This window comes from Maylandia zebra, linkage group LG3 (assembly GCF_041146795.1).
Source record: "Maylandia zebra isolate NMK-2024a linkage group LG3, Mzebra_GT3a, whole genome shotgun sequence".
NCBI lineage: Eukaryota > Metazoa > Chordata > Actinopteri > Cichliformes > Cichlidae > Maylandia > Maylandia zebra.
In genome coordinates, this window is record NC_135169.1 from 18,653,300 (window position 1) to 18,665,826 (window position 12,527).

Sequence of the window (12,527 nt, forward strand, 5' to 3'; positions counted from 1 at the left end):
CTGCATCATTCCATGTTTGGCATTGATCACCACCTGCACTCATGTATATATCTATCTACTTAGCACTTTTAATTCTTATTTTTATTTTTAAGCGTTTATGACAGTATGTTTGCACCAAGCACCGCAGCAATTTCCTAATGTTGTAAACCTGCTCAACATTTGGCAATAAAACCCTTTCTGATTCTGATTCTTTTAAGTGAGGTGTTGCTATTGTTATCATTATGATATATTCTGTCAATTATGCTTTTATTATTATGTTGTTTTATTTTTATGTTATTTGACAATAATTACATATGATTTTTTAAAACATATTAACCATTCCTATACTTAAAAACTAAAATTTATCTTTTTAACTTGTGCATGGTTTGCCTTTTAAAATGTTTGTATCAGGCATAAAACGACTTTTTAAATAAAGTTGTTTTTTAAAGTGAGCGGTTCCTATTGCAACCAGTCTTCGCGGTCTTTTTTGTTTAAATGAGGGAGGAGCAGATTGCGCCGCCTATGAAAAAAAAAACTTTTTAAATAAAGTTGTTTTTTAAAGTGAGCGGCAACCAGTCTTCGCAGTCTTTTTTGTTGAAATGAGGGAGGAGCAGATTGCGCCGCCTATGGACTAGTGTGGTCTGTCCTCAGTTGTGAGCAGATTTTTGACTTGCTGGTTCCTGGAGTACGTGGAGGACATCATTTAAAGGAATTTAAAACTAACACCAAGGTAAATACTGAAGGTTTGATAAGTTATCATCAATGGTTATTTTAGTTGCTTTCTATACTTGTCCTAAACGGTATAAGGGAGAGAGGCATATAACATCCTTAGCTAGCAGGTGGAACTGGGTTAATTTGCTGTTATTGTCTTTGGCGAATATAATTAAAAGTTACTCACAAAACTCCTACTGCCTATATTCTACTCAGTAAAGTACATTTTATCTTATCTTATTCTGTTTCCATCGCACCAATATCTCTATACAGTTTGTGAATTTACGTAATATAATGTACACCGCGTTTTTTCTCCCTCTGTGCATCTGCAACCAGCTATTTTTAATTAATTCAAAAAGTAATGATTTTTTTATTTTTTAGTACTGTGCTTTAGTGGATTCCCGCTCAGGTAATGCGGCCATTATGCACTACTCAGTAAACAAAATGGCAGTTAGTCGTACAGTACCACGTGACATACATGTGCAATGTGGCAAGCTCACTTTATAGGGGTGTAAAATATGAGATGTTTGTTTAAATTACTGCAGTAGATGCTTGCAGCTTAAATGGTAATGTTATCAGATATGCATTTATGGTGTGCAAAAAGAACGGGGGATGGGGGACAAACACAGCTTTTTCAGCCTAAACACTGCCTGGATCACTGTCAGGCTACGTCCACACGTACATGGGTAATTTTTAAAACGGACATTTTCTGTTTTCGTTAAAAAAATTAAAAAAAAAAAATCCCGTCCACTCGCAAAAGCCAAAACGCTGCTAGGAACATGCCAAAGCAGCAGGTGGCGATATATTCCTAACGTGTAGAAATGTCGGCCAATCAGAAGTCATGAAGCCTGGGTGGGAAAGAGTAAACAAAGATGGTGCATAGAAGCAGAACTGAGTCCTATGTGTGGAGGGACAGTAACTGTGTATATGTAAGCATTGAAACACTGCATAGAGTAAAATTAACAGTAATGGTATTTTTTCTAAGTCATTGTAGAAATTCATTTCACCGAAGCAATAACCTGGCACATGGTGTGATGTCAAAAAAGGCACAGACCTTTGATGCTGCGTTTCCTCTGTTTCCCTCATCCACACCTAAACGCAAAAACGGTTTTTGAAAATCTCCACCCTGGCATGAGTTTCAAAAAAGTCTCCGCTTTCAGTAACCGTATGCCGTTTACGTGTGGACGAAAGGTGAAAACGCACAGAAAAATCTGCGTTTTCAAAAATACCCGTGTACGTGTGGACGTAGCCTTAAATACTGTGCTGTTCCATCTAGTTATTGGTCCAAGGCAGTTATTAATTTAATAAGTAAGTGCAGATCAGATGGTGATGTAGGAAAATGCAGAACATGTTACTATAGCTGAATGCTGTGTAAAACACTAGTATTAAATCTAACTCCCATTGATGGCTTAATTAACTATTTAATAAAATTAAGTCTTTCACTAAATATCCCCCTATGCATAGTTAAGTAGTCTATGTAGCAGTCTACTGCAGGATGTCCAAAGTGCAGCCTGCAGGTCATATGTGCCCCCCTAAGTGATTTTGTGTCATTCAACTGTAAATGAAACATGTTAAAATTTTATACTGCTTGTACAGCACACAGTTGCTGAAGATAGACAATTAATAATATTTTTATGTTCAGATTTGTTCTGGGATATGTCACCATTTATATATATCTTCCCGTGACTTTAAAGTTTGTCAGCTAGTTAGGTACATTTTTGCACTGCCAGTGTTTGCTGTTGGAGTTGATCAGTTTACCATATAAACACTTGCAGTGCATTTCAAACTTATAATTACACTGTTCATTTTGTGCATTAGTAAGTAAATCTCCTATATTGAATTATCCTGGAAAAAATGGAAACGTTTGCAACTTTTTCTTTCTCATGTACTTTCTTTTATTTCCTTATGACATTTAGATTCTTTGGGATCTCAAACACCATCTTTGACATGTAAGTCATTTTCATATTATTTGTATTACTTATTAGCCATATTCAATAGCTTGCACGGATTATTTTGAAAAGTGATGGTTAATGGTACATCTGTGAAAGGAGTGCATTACTATTTTTTTTTCTTCTGGTAATCGGTATAAATGTTTATTTAGCTGCAGGAGTCAATGACCAATTTCATAATTAGACATCTACTGAAATTTCAATGTTTTGTGCTAACATAATGCCAACAGTGCTCTCTTCACATGTCCCACAACTCTGACAGTTTTGCTCCTCCCCTCACAATTGGAGTTCTCTCTGAGCTGCTGCTGTCAGGTGCATCAAAACATTTTACATTCCCTTGTTATTCGAATCTCTATCTGAGTTTAGGACTCCAAACATTCACACCTGCTGTCAGTAACCAGAGCTCACAGGACTGTAAGTAGTGCTGCTCATTAAGGTGAGTTGAATTGAAATCTATACTTTATAGGAAGGTTTTTACTGATAAAAGTGGTAATAAACATGGTAACCAATAAAAATGCAGTGCCGCTTTAAAAAAAAAAAAAGAAATTACTCCTGTAATTTCTAACAGTTTTTTTAACAGCAGGTGTGAGCATCCATAGTCGTTAAGCTTTGGTAAAGATTTAAAAATAACATAACATTAAACATTAAATAAGTTTGATGGTGTTGACAGCAGCAGCTCAGTGTTAATCAGCGGATGGTGAGGGGAGCAGGAAAGCGTTTTTCGTCGTAGTTGTTGGAGTTGTTTAAGATGCTGATATTCATAGGAACAAAAATTAACTGAGTTGTTTTCCATTCTATAGAAATTGTGTATCTACTTTTTAATAAGTCTTTATGCTGATGTTCTTAATTATCATGTATTACAGATTTTATTTTTAAGCAACAACATTTTAGCATGCAATCAGAGCATGCCTTACAGTACAGTTTTGTAAGCTGTGCACACAAACAGACTGTTAATTTACAAAATTGATCATTCAACAAATGTAAATCACTGCAGATTTTTTGTTTTAGGTGCACTGTATGGGCTCAAAATGTGGTCATAAATATTTTGTACTTGTAAATCAGGATTTGTATGTGTAAAAAGTATTTGTGTGTGGCCAAAAAAACCCTGCACGTTACAAGTACGAATTTTGACCCTATTTTTCTTCCTTTCATCTGATTGGTCAATGTCATGTCAATCACAAATGTAACAATCCAATCAGAGAACAGATGGGTTTGGCTGTCGGAGGGGAGCTTTTTTGAACTGCAGGTCCTTGAAGGGTGATACAGTTTGAAGCTGGAGGATCTCTATATAAATATCCGATAGCAGCTAGGTCCCCTAACTCTCAGCAGCTGTTGAAAGGATAAAGTTGTGGTATATCACTGGTTAGAAATACCATTATTACTTTAGGATTAGTTTAACACAAAGTCAGGGCTGACCCGGGACCATTGCTGTGAGTCACAGTGCGCAGCATAAAAGTGCTTTCACATCAGACGCAGGATGTGCTGCTAATGCTAACTGCTAACTAAAAGCAAAGGATCCAGAATTTGTAGCGCTGGCTGCTGGGCTCTGTGGGTTTTTGCAGCAGCTCTACCTGTACTAGATGCATCTGCTCCTTGTCGTTTCTATCTCTGACTTTATGTCCTCTACAAGAGTTTCTGGGTTTTTTTGCTAGTTCTTCAAATGTTCAATAAAAACATGTATGCTAATTCATAACGGAGAAAGCTTTGTAATGAAAGCTGTCATTTCCAAAACATTGCCCCCCCGCAGCGCTGTTGAAAAGGCTGTGGAAGTCCCTGTATTAAGCACGTAGACCTGTGACACAAAAATCACCAAAGTCGGATGACCACAGACTGTTTTCCTTCGTGGTGATGAAGGAAAACGCTGGGTTGGCATGTAAAAGGGCATTTATTCCCTTCAAAGACCTGCAGTTCAAAAAAGCGCCCCTCCGACAGCCAAACCCATCTGTTCTCTGATTGGATTGTTACATTTGTGACATGACATTGACCAATCAGATGAAAGGAAGAAAAATAGGGTCAAAATTCATACTTGTAACTTGCAGGGTTCTTTTTTTTTGCACACAAATCTTTTTTACGCACACACAAATTCTTTTTACACATACAGATCTTTTTTTATGCACACACACACACAAATCTTTTCTTACACACACACACACACAAATCTTTTTTACACATACAAATCCTGATTTACAAGTACAAAATATTTATGACCACATTTTGAGCCCATAGCACTATAACAGCTAGAAGGAACTCCTCAAAATTAAAGGCAGAATAGGGAAATACATGGAAATAACCATTTTCCTTCAAGCACATCAGCAAAGTTAAATTGGTATACTTGATAACTGTTGTTATAAGTATCACATGAATATGAATCCCCACAATTATAGATTTTAATTGGGAAGCAACATGCAGATGTACAGAAGGACTATAAACAGCAATTTCTATCACATACAACTCTTTGAGAAAATACCAGCAGTGAGAATTTATCACTTGCTGATTTATACATTTTACAGTGTAGATTGATGGAAAATCTCCACTCTGGCTGAAGTGTTTTTTACAAACAATGTTTCCAAATACAGTGGCTTGCAAAAGTATTCGGCCCCCTTGAACTTTTCCACATTTTGTCACATTACAGCCACAAACATGAATCGATTTTATTGGAATCCCACGTGAAAGAAGAATAGTGGGGATGGTGTGTTCAGAGTGATGTGCAGTGTTAGTTTTCCACCACACATAGCGTTTTGCATTTTGGCCAAAAAGTTCCATTTTTGGTCTCATCTGTCCAGAGTGTCTTCTTCCACATGTTTGCTGTGTCCCCCACATGGCTTGTGGCAAACTGCAAACGGGAGTTCTTATGGTTTTCTGTTAACAATGGCTTTCTTCTTGCCACTCTTCCATAAAGGCCAACTTTGTGCAGTGCACGACTAATAGTTGTCCTATGGACAGATTCCCCCACCTGAGCTGTAGATCTCTGCAGCTCGTCCAGAGTCACCATGGGCCTCTTGGCTGCATTTCTCTCTTTCTCTGCAGCGCCCTCCTTGTTCGGCCTGTGAGTTTAGGTGGACGGCCTTGTCTTGGTAGGTTTACAGTTGTGCCATACTCCTTCCATTTCTGAATGATCACTTGAACAGTGCTTCGTGGGATGTTCAAGGCTTGGGAAATCTTTTTGTAGCCCAAACCTGCTCTAAATTTCTCAATAACTTCATCCCTGACCTGTCTGCTGTGTTCTTTGGACTTCATGGTGTTGTTGCTCCCAATATTCTCTTAGACAACCTCTGAGGCTGTGACAGAGCAGCTGTATTTGTACTGACATTAGATTACACACAGGTGCACTCTATTTAGTCATTAGCACTCATCAGGCAATGTCCATGGGCAACTGACTGCACTCAGACCAAAGGGGGCTGAATAATTACGCACACCCCACTTTGCAGTTATCTATTTGTAAAAAATGTTTGGAACCATGTATGACTTTCATTCCACTTTCACGTGTACACCACTTTGTGTTGGTCTTTCACATGGAATTCCAATAAAAATGATTCCTGCTTGTAGAGCAGGGCGATATGGCCAAAAATATTTATCACGATATATATTTGAAAATTTGCGATAACGATATAACCGACGATATAATTGATGCGAGACAAAATACAACTCCACAACATTACTAGTGCAAAAAGACAACCTTCCATTTATTTTCACTTAAACAAGAAGCTGGTTTTTATGTACATTAAAGCTTTATAGAAATGTAACAGTGCAAATGCAAATTCCTTGCTGAAAGTTTAACCAAAAGGCATTTCCAGTAGAAATGGGCTGACATATCCTGAGCATAACCATAATATAATATCTAATATATAATATATATAATATCCACTGAAGTTAAAAAGAGGTGCTTTGCAACATTAAACTGCAGTGTGCAGTACGCATTTTTCGGACCATAAGGTGCACAGGATTATAAGGCACATTAAGCGAAACAAAGCAGTCAGATAAATCAAACTTTATTAAACTCATTCTTCTTGCTTCCTCCACTTCTGTAACATTGATTCATTAATGTTGAATTCTCTGCAGCTGCTCTATTCCCATGTTGTTGCAGTATATTAATAACTAACCTCGTATTGTGGATGGATTATCTCAGTTGTTCTCCTGACTGAAGTTTGGTCCGTTTACAGCATCCTGCCATGCGATTGCATTTGTCTCTAACCATGAAGAACCTTCACATTAACTTTTATAAGTGGAAAAGTGTTAGTGTTCGTCCTCCAGCTTCACTGTTTATGTTATGCTAACATAGCTGTGTCGCTAGCGATCACGTAGCACATCATTATATACCAGCTAGCCCAACTTCAGTAACCCTACAAACGTCACTGCTGTTTAGTTTCCTGTCTTCATTTATGTTGGAAGTGATAGCAGAGCTGTACGTTTGATTTTTTTTCAGAAATCTCTCAGTCAGAACATGCTATATCATGCTTAGGTAACTAGCGAAACTAGCGAGCTAACTTCCGCTAGCTTCCTGCTAACTTCTAACTCCGTTAAATGTAATAACTTTTGTTTTCATGGATGCCTGGAAGTTAAACTTTATAGTTACACCTGGTAAAGCAGCAATGCTGATCGTTTTATTAAAGATGAAAGAATTTAGACAGTTTTTAACTCTAAGTGATGCTGCAGTGTTGTTTGACATGAAGAATACGGAGCTTAGGGCCCAGATTACTCCCAGATTTAAGAGCATCTTAGTCCGACAAATACGACAATAACGATGGCCGCTTGCATGTTCAGCAAAAAAATGTGCTTTGTTGTGTATCTGACGGACAAACACCAAACCAGTTCCACATCACTGAAGTTGCACCATTTTTACAAACCAATTCTGGTTCATCTGTTTCACTCAACGACCGGCCATGTGCGTATGAAAACAAAGGCACTGCGCATGCGCGTTTTACTCCCATTCTATCGCGATATTTCATTTTCCTATCGTTGCCTAACATTATACCGGTATTATCGTGAATGGTATAATATGGCCCAGCCCTACCTGCTTGTGTCTGCAATGTGACAAAATGTGGAAAAGTTCAAGGGGGGTTAATACTTTTGCAAGCTACTGTATTCCTCTTCAGAATATCTTCTGCAATTTTATGGATTGCCGTATGTGTGAAAATGGCTCACACTTCTATTCTGCACACAATCTTCTGTGTATTTTAGTGAAATGGATTACCTTCTTGCCAAATCACGGACGAGGAGAAGGAGAATTAAAGTTAGAGTTCAGCAGCATTTACAGAGCCTTGCTTTAGATGCTGTGGAACTTGCAGAGAAGGCCGTGGACCAGGCTTTGCAATACACTGAAGATGTGGCGAACAAACATTCGATTGTGGATGAAGCAGTGGAAAATATTGAAGATATAGAAAATAAAGATGAGACTATCAACAAGGCAGAGGACAATGTAGAGGAATATTCAAGTAACAGCTTGGATGAAGATTTACCTCTGGATTTTAATAGTAATGACTTTTACATGGATAGTGAAGCGGATGAAGAACAAAACTGTGACTTTCCTGATGTGGAGTCAAACTCTGATGCTAAGAGGAAACTTGCTGAATGGGCAGCAAACCGAAATGTGTCTCATTCTGTGTTGTCAGAGCTCTTAACCATACTTTTGGAGCTTGGTCTCGATTTGCCAAAGGATCCCAGAACTTTGCTCAGTACATTAAAAGACTGTGAAGTGAAACAAATTGGCAGGGGAAGTTACTACCATTTTGGTCTTGAAAGTGCAGTATTGTCAGAACTGAAAATGATAAATCAACATGAACTGAAAACTGATACATTAACCATTCGTGTGAATGTTGATGGTTTGCCTCTCTTTAAGAGCTCTAATATGCAACTGTGGCCTATTTTAGGTAAGATAGTTGAACTGCCACAAGCAAATGTTTTCATGATGGGTATATATGCTGGTCCCTGCAAACCTGAGTCGGTGAACGACTACATGCATGATTTTATAGAAGATGTAAAAAAGGTCACAAAAACTGGTATTGTTTTCAATGGAAAACACTTCAATGTACCCCTTCCAGATGCTTTTATCTGTGACACCCCAGCTAGAGCTTATTTAAAATGCATCAAAGGTCATGGTGGCTACAGTTCTTGTGAGCGCTGTACACAGTATGGTGTTTATGTTGATGGGAAAGTTATTTTTCCAGATATGGATTCAAGTCTCAGATCAGATTCTCAGTTTGAAGAAATGTTAGATGAAGATCACCACAACTCCAAATCACCTCTTCAAGAGCTAGGCATTGGCATGGTTTCAGCCTTTCCCTTAGACTATATGCATTTAATTTGCTTGGGTATTGTACGTAAATTACTTGCCCTGTGGATTAAGGGACCATTGCAGTGTCGGGTTCCTACTTCTACTCTGTCTGCCATTTCAGATCACTTAAAACAGTGTAGGCAAAGTCTGCCACGCACGTTTTCCAGAAAGCCACGGTCCCTAATGGAGTACAGACAATGGAAAGCTACAGAATTAAGACAATTTTTGTTGTATACTGGACCAGTTGTGCTTTTCCAGAAACTGTGCAATCCACAGTACAAGAACTTCCTGGTTTTGTCATCTGCTATGAGGATACTTTTGTCTCCTTTGTGTAAAGAGTACTGCTATTATGCAAAAAAATTATTGAGATGCTTTGTTGCCAACTTTGCTAAGATTTATGGGACTAAATTCTTAGTTAACAATACACACAGTCTTTTGCACCTAGCAGATGATGCTACAAAGTATGGCCCTCTGGATTTGGTTTCATGTTTTCCATTTGAGAATTATTTGGGACAGTTAAAAAAGATGGTGAGAAGACCACAGGATCCTGTACAGCAAATTGTCAGACGAGTTTGTGAAAAGCAATTGTATCCTCACAGGTCTTGCAAAATGCCAGAGGGTGTACTCACACAGCCACATACATCTGGACCTATGATGACTGAATTTTTTGTCCATCATTCTTTTCAGTACAAGATGTACAGACATGGAAATCAAATAATCTCCACCTCCAGTGGAACAAATTGTTTTGATCTTGAAGGCAAAGTTGCAGTTGTGCGGAACATTGTGCTGTTCATCGGAGAAATACATGTTTTGTTTGAACTGTTTGAGACTGGAACAGCGTTTTTTAACTACCCTATTGATTCAACATCTCTGGGTGTACATTTGTTGTCAAAACTGTCAGGTCATCTTGCTAGTGCTCCTGTAACTAAATTTACAAAACCAATTATTTTGTTACCTTTTCGTAATGCATTTGTAGCTTTGCCTCAGCTACACAGCATGTAACTTAATGGCGTTTACAGGATGTCTTCATTCAGTGTGGTCGAGTTTGTGGATGAAGTTGACTCTGATGGCTGCAAGAAGGTAGACATCATTCCATCAGAGTGGTTCCATGACGCAGAGAGAAAATTATGCTGGTGGCCTCCTGCCTCATTGGTGAATGTGACAAAGGCTGTAAAGGAAGGAACACCACCAACCAGCAACTGGATACTCTGCAATGTCCGTGTCATGGGAAATGCAGGTAAGTTTGACTTTATTTGTACACTACATCTGTATTTCCTTTTCTTTAAAAGTTTATACATGAACTTTTTTTTTTTTTTACTTGGAGGCTTTTGAAATTGTAAGGCCCTGTATTACTGTATTATTGTATGTTTCTGTTCTGTGTCCTGTGTACTGTTTGTTTCTATATGTGTCTTTCTGGCTGCTGTTACAACCAAATTTCCCCTTGTGGGACAATTAAAGGATTATTCTATTCTATTCTACTGGAAACCATTTTTTCATTGTCATTGTTTTTGCAGATTTATTTCTTCTTTACATTGTATCTTACATGTTGTATTCTGTACAATTTATGTTATAGCAACTTATGCAAATGCCAGGGCAAAGTTGCATCAAGCAGAGTATTCATCAGACTTGACGGACAATGAGAATGGCATAAGAAAAAGAAAGTAAGTGGTACTAGCATACAAACAAGATGAAGTTTATTTCCTGCAGTGTCATAAATGTTCTGTGCTTAACCTTTCTAGGCCAAGTGTTAAACTGATCAATCAACTGAGCAGCCACACTGAATCAAGTGAGCCTTCTGATTCAGATGAAGAACTTCCACCCACGCCTCCAGAACAACTCCTTCAGCGACCCTCTGGAAAAAACAATAGTGTAGTCGCCAGCCCCGCTGCCCGGAGTGCCGCCAGCCCCGCTGCCCAGAGTGCCGCCAGCCCCACTGCCCGGAGTGCCGCCAGCCCCACTGCCCGGAGTGCCGCCAGCCCCACTGCCCGGAGTGCCGCCAGCCCCACTTGTGAAGCCATGTTCTCGAAAGTACTTGCCATTTTAGAGGAAGTGAAGGAGACTCAACTGGTTCATAGCAAGATGTTAAATGCCTTGCTGAAGCAGAAAAACGGTTCAGTTACGGAGGTCCCTGAAGGGGTTGTTTTACCTCTTAAAACCCAAGACGATGTTGAGGCTCTTAATGGAAAACTGGAGGACTCCAGTCTCATGTCTGCTGTAGTAAGTTTTTTTTTTTCCTCCCCATTCTGCTTGCCACTGTTCTTTATACAGTAGCCAGAAAAATTCTTTGATATATTTTCTGAAAGACATTCTCCTTCATGATTTTTTTTGGTATACAGCATAATTGGTTTCATTTAACACACCAAGTCTTACTGGTCCTGAGGCAGCAAAGCAGGCCAGAGACCATCACATCTGCTACCATGTCTTTCTGTTGCTATGATTTTTTTTTTTTTTCTGAGATGTTACTTTTATACCACATTAGGGCTGCCACGATTAGTCGACTAGTCACGATTACGTCGACTATCAAAATCGTCGACGACTGATTTAATAGTCGACACGTCGTTTGAAGCTTTGTAAGATCACAAAAGACGCAGGAATAAGTAGTAGGATTTAAGAGTGTAATAACGGACTGAAACAGATGATGGCAGCACTGCATGTACAAGGATGTCAGCTGCCGTTAAACCCCGAAGAAGAAGTAGCTCTGTCCCAGAATTCATAGCGCAGCCCAGCTCAGTTTACAACAATGGCGGCAGCTACTTAGTTTTAATATTACTCTTATTATTCTTTCTGGGTCACAAAATAAACGTTTAGCATATTTTCAGGCGAGAATGTAGCTGTATAAACCTCAAATATCTGCTCAGTTTATCAAGACACCACATATTTTCAAAAGCGCTCCGACGTTTTCGGAGACGTCTGTTACCCACTAGCTCGATAGCTAGGCTCACTAGAGCCGTGAGAACACCGGACTCCCGGCAAATCGTTTTCAAACCTACCGCCGTCTTTCGCTACTCAGGTTAAACATGATATATGAGTCACTTAGATAACTTAAAACTGTTATTGTTTGGCTTTTTTTGTATTTTATTTGTTCCTGAGTAAATAGGTTTGGCTGAGATTAAATTTATAGTTTTTACACAGCTGAATAAACATCAAGCAGACAGCTGATTATCAGAAGTGTGAGATGCTGGAGAATTTACTCCGGTGTCCTGTTATATTTTAGATAGCAAGGAGTTTATTAAACTTCACCGAAACAATCTGCAAATTTCATTCAAATTTAATAAACTATCATCTTGTCTTTCTTTATTTTTAGTTAGCACAGACCTTAAACACTTAAAGCTGTAAGCTAATGATAGTTATATAAGAGCAGATGCTGCTGGTGCAATAAGCTGTACGTTTTATGTCCAATGGATGATGATCTGATTAGTCGACTAATCGCAAAAATAATCGGTGACTAGTCGACTATCAAAATAATCGTTTGTGGCAGCCCTATACCATATGTTTACCTTCCAGAAAGTTACATTTTTTTTATTCTAATGAAGCATTTGATTCTGATTTTGATAACGGATAGATTTCTTATATTTGTTCTGCTATGATAGTTTATGCAAATTCTGGCCAGTTCCTAT

General features: G+C 38.5%; 1 long non-coding RNA gene across 1 annotated transcript; it reads left to right on the forward strand.

Annotated features, from left to right (window-relative positions):
• Positions 1–576: 576 nt before the first annotated feature.
• Positions 577–10,773, forward strand: LOC143417017 (uncharacterized). Its single transcript, XR_013097248.1, has 5 exons — positions 577–709; positions 2,607–2,639; positions 9,930–10,147; positions 10,484–10,571; positions 10,650–10,773. It is a non-coding gene; the product is annotated as an uncharacterized LOC143417017 (long non-coding RNA).
• The last annotated feature ends 1,754 nt before the right edge of the window (positions 10,774–12,527 follow it).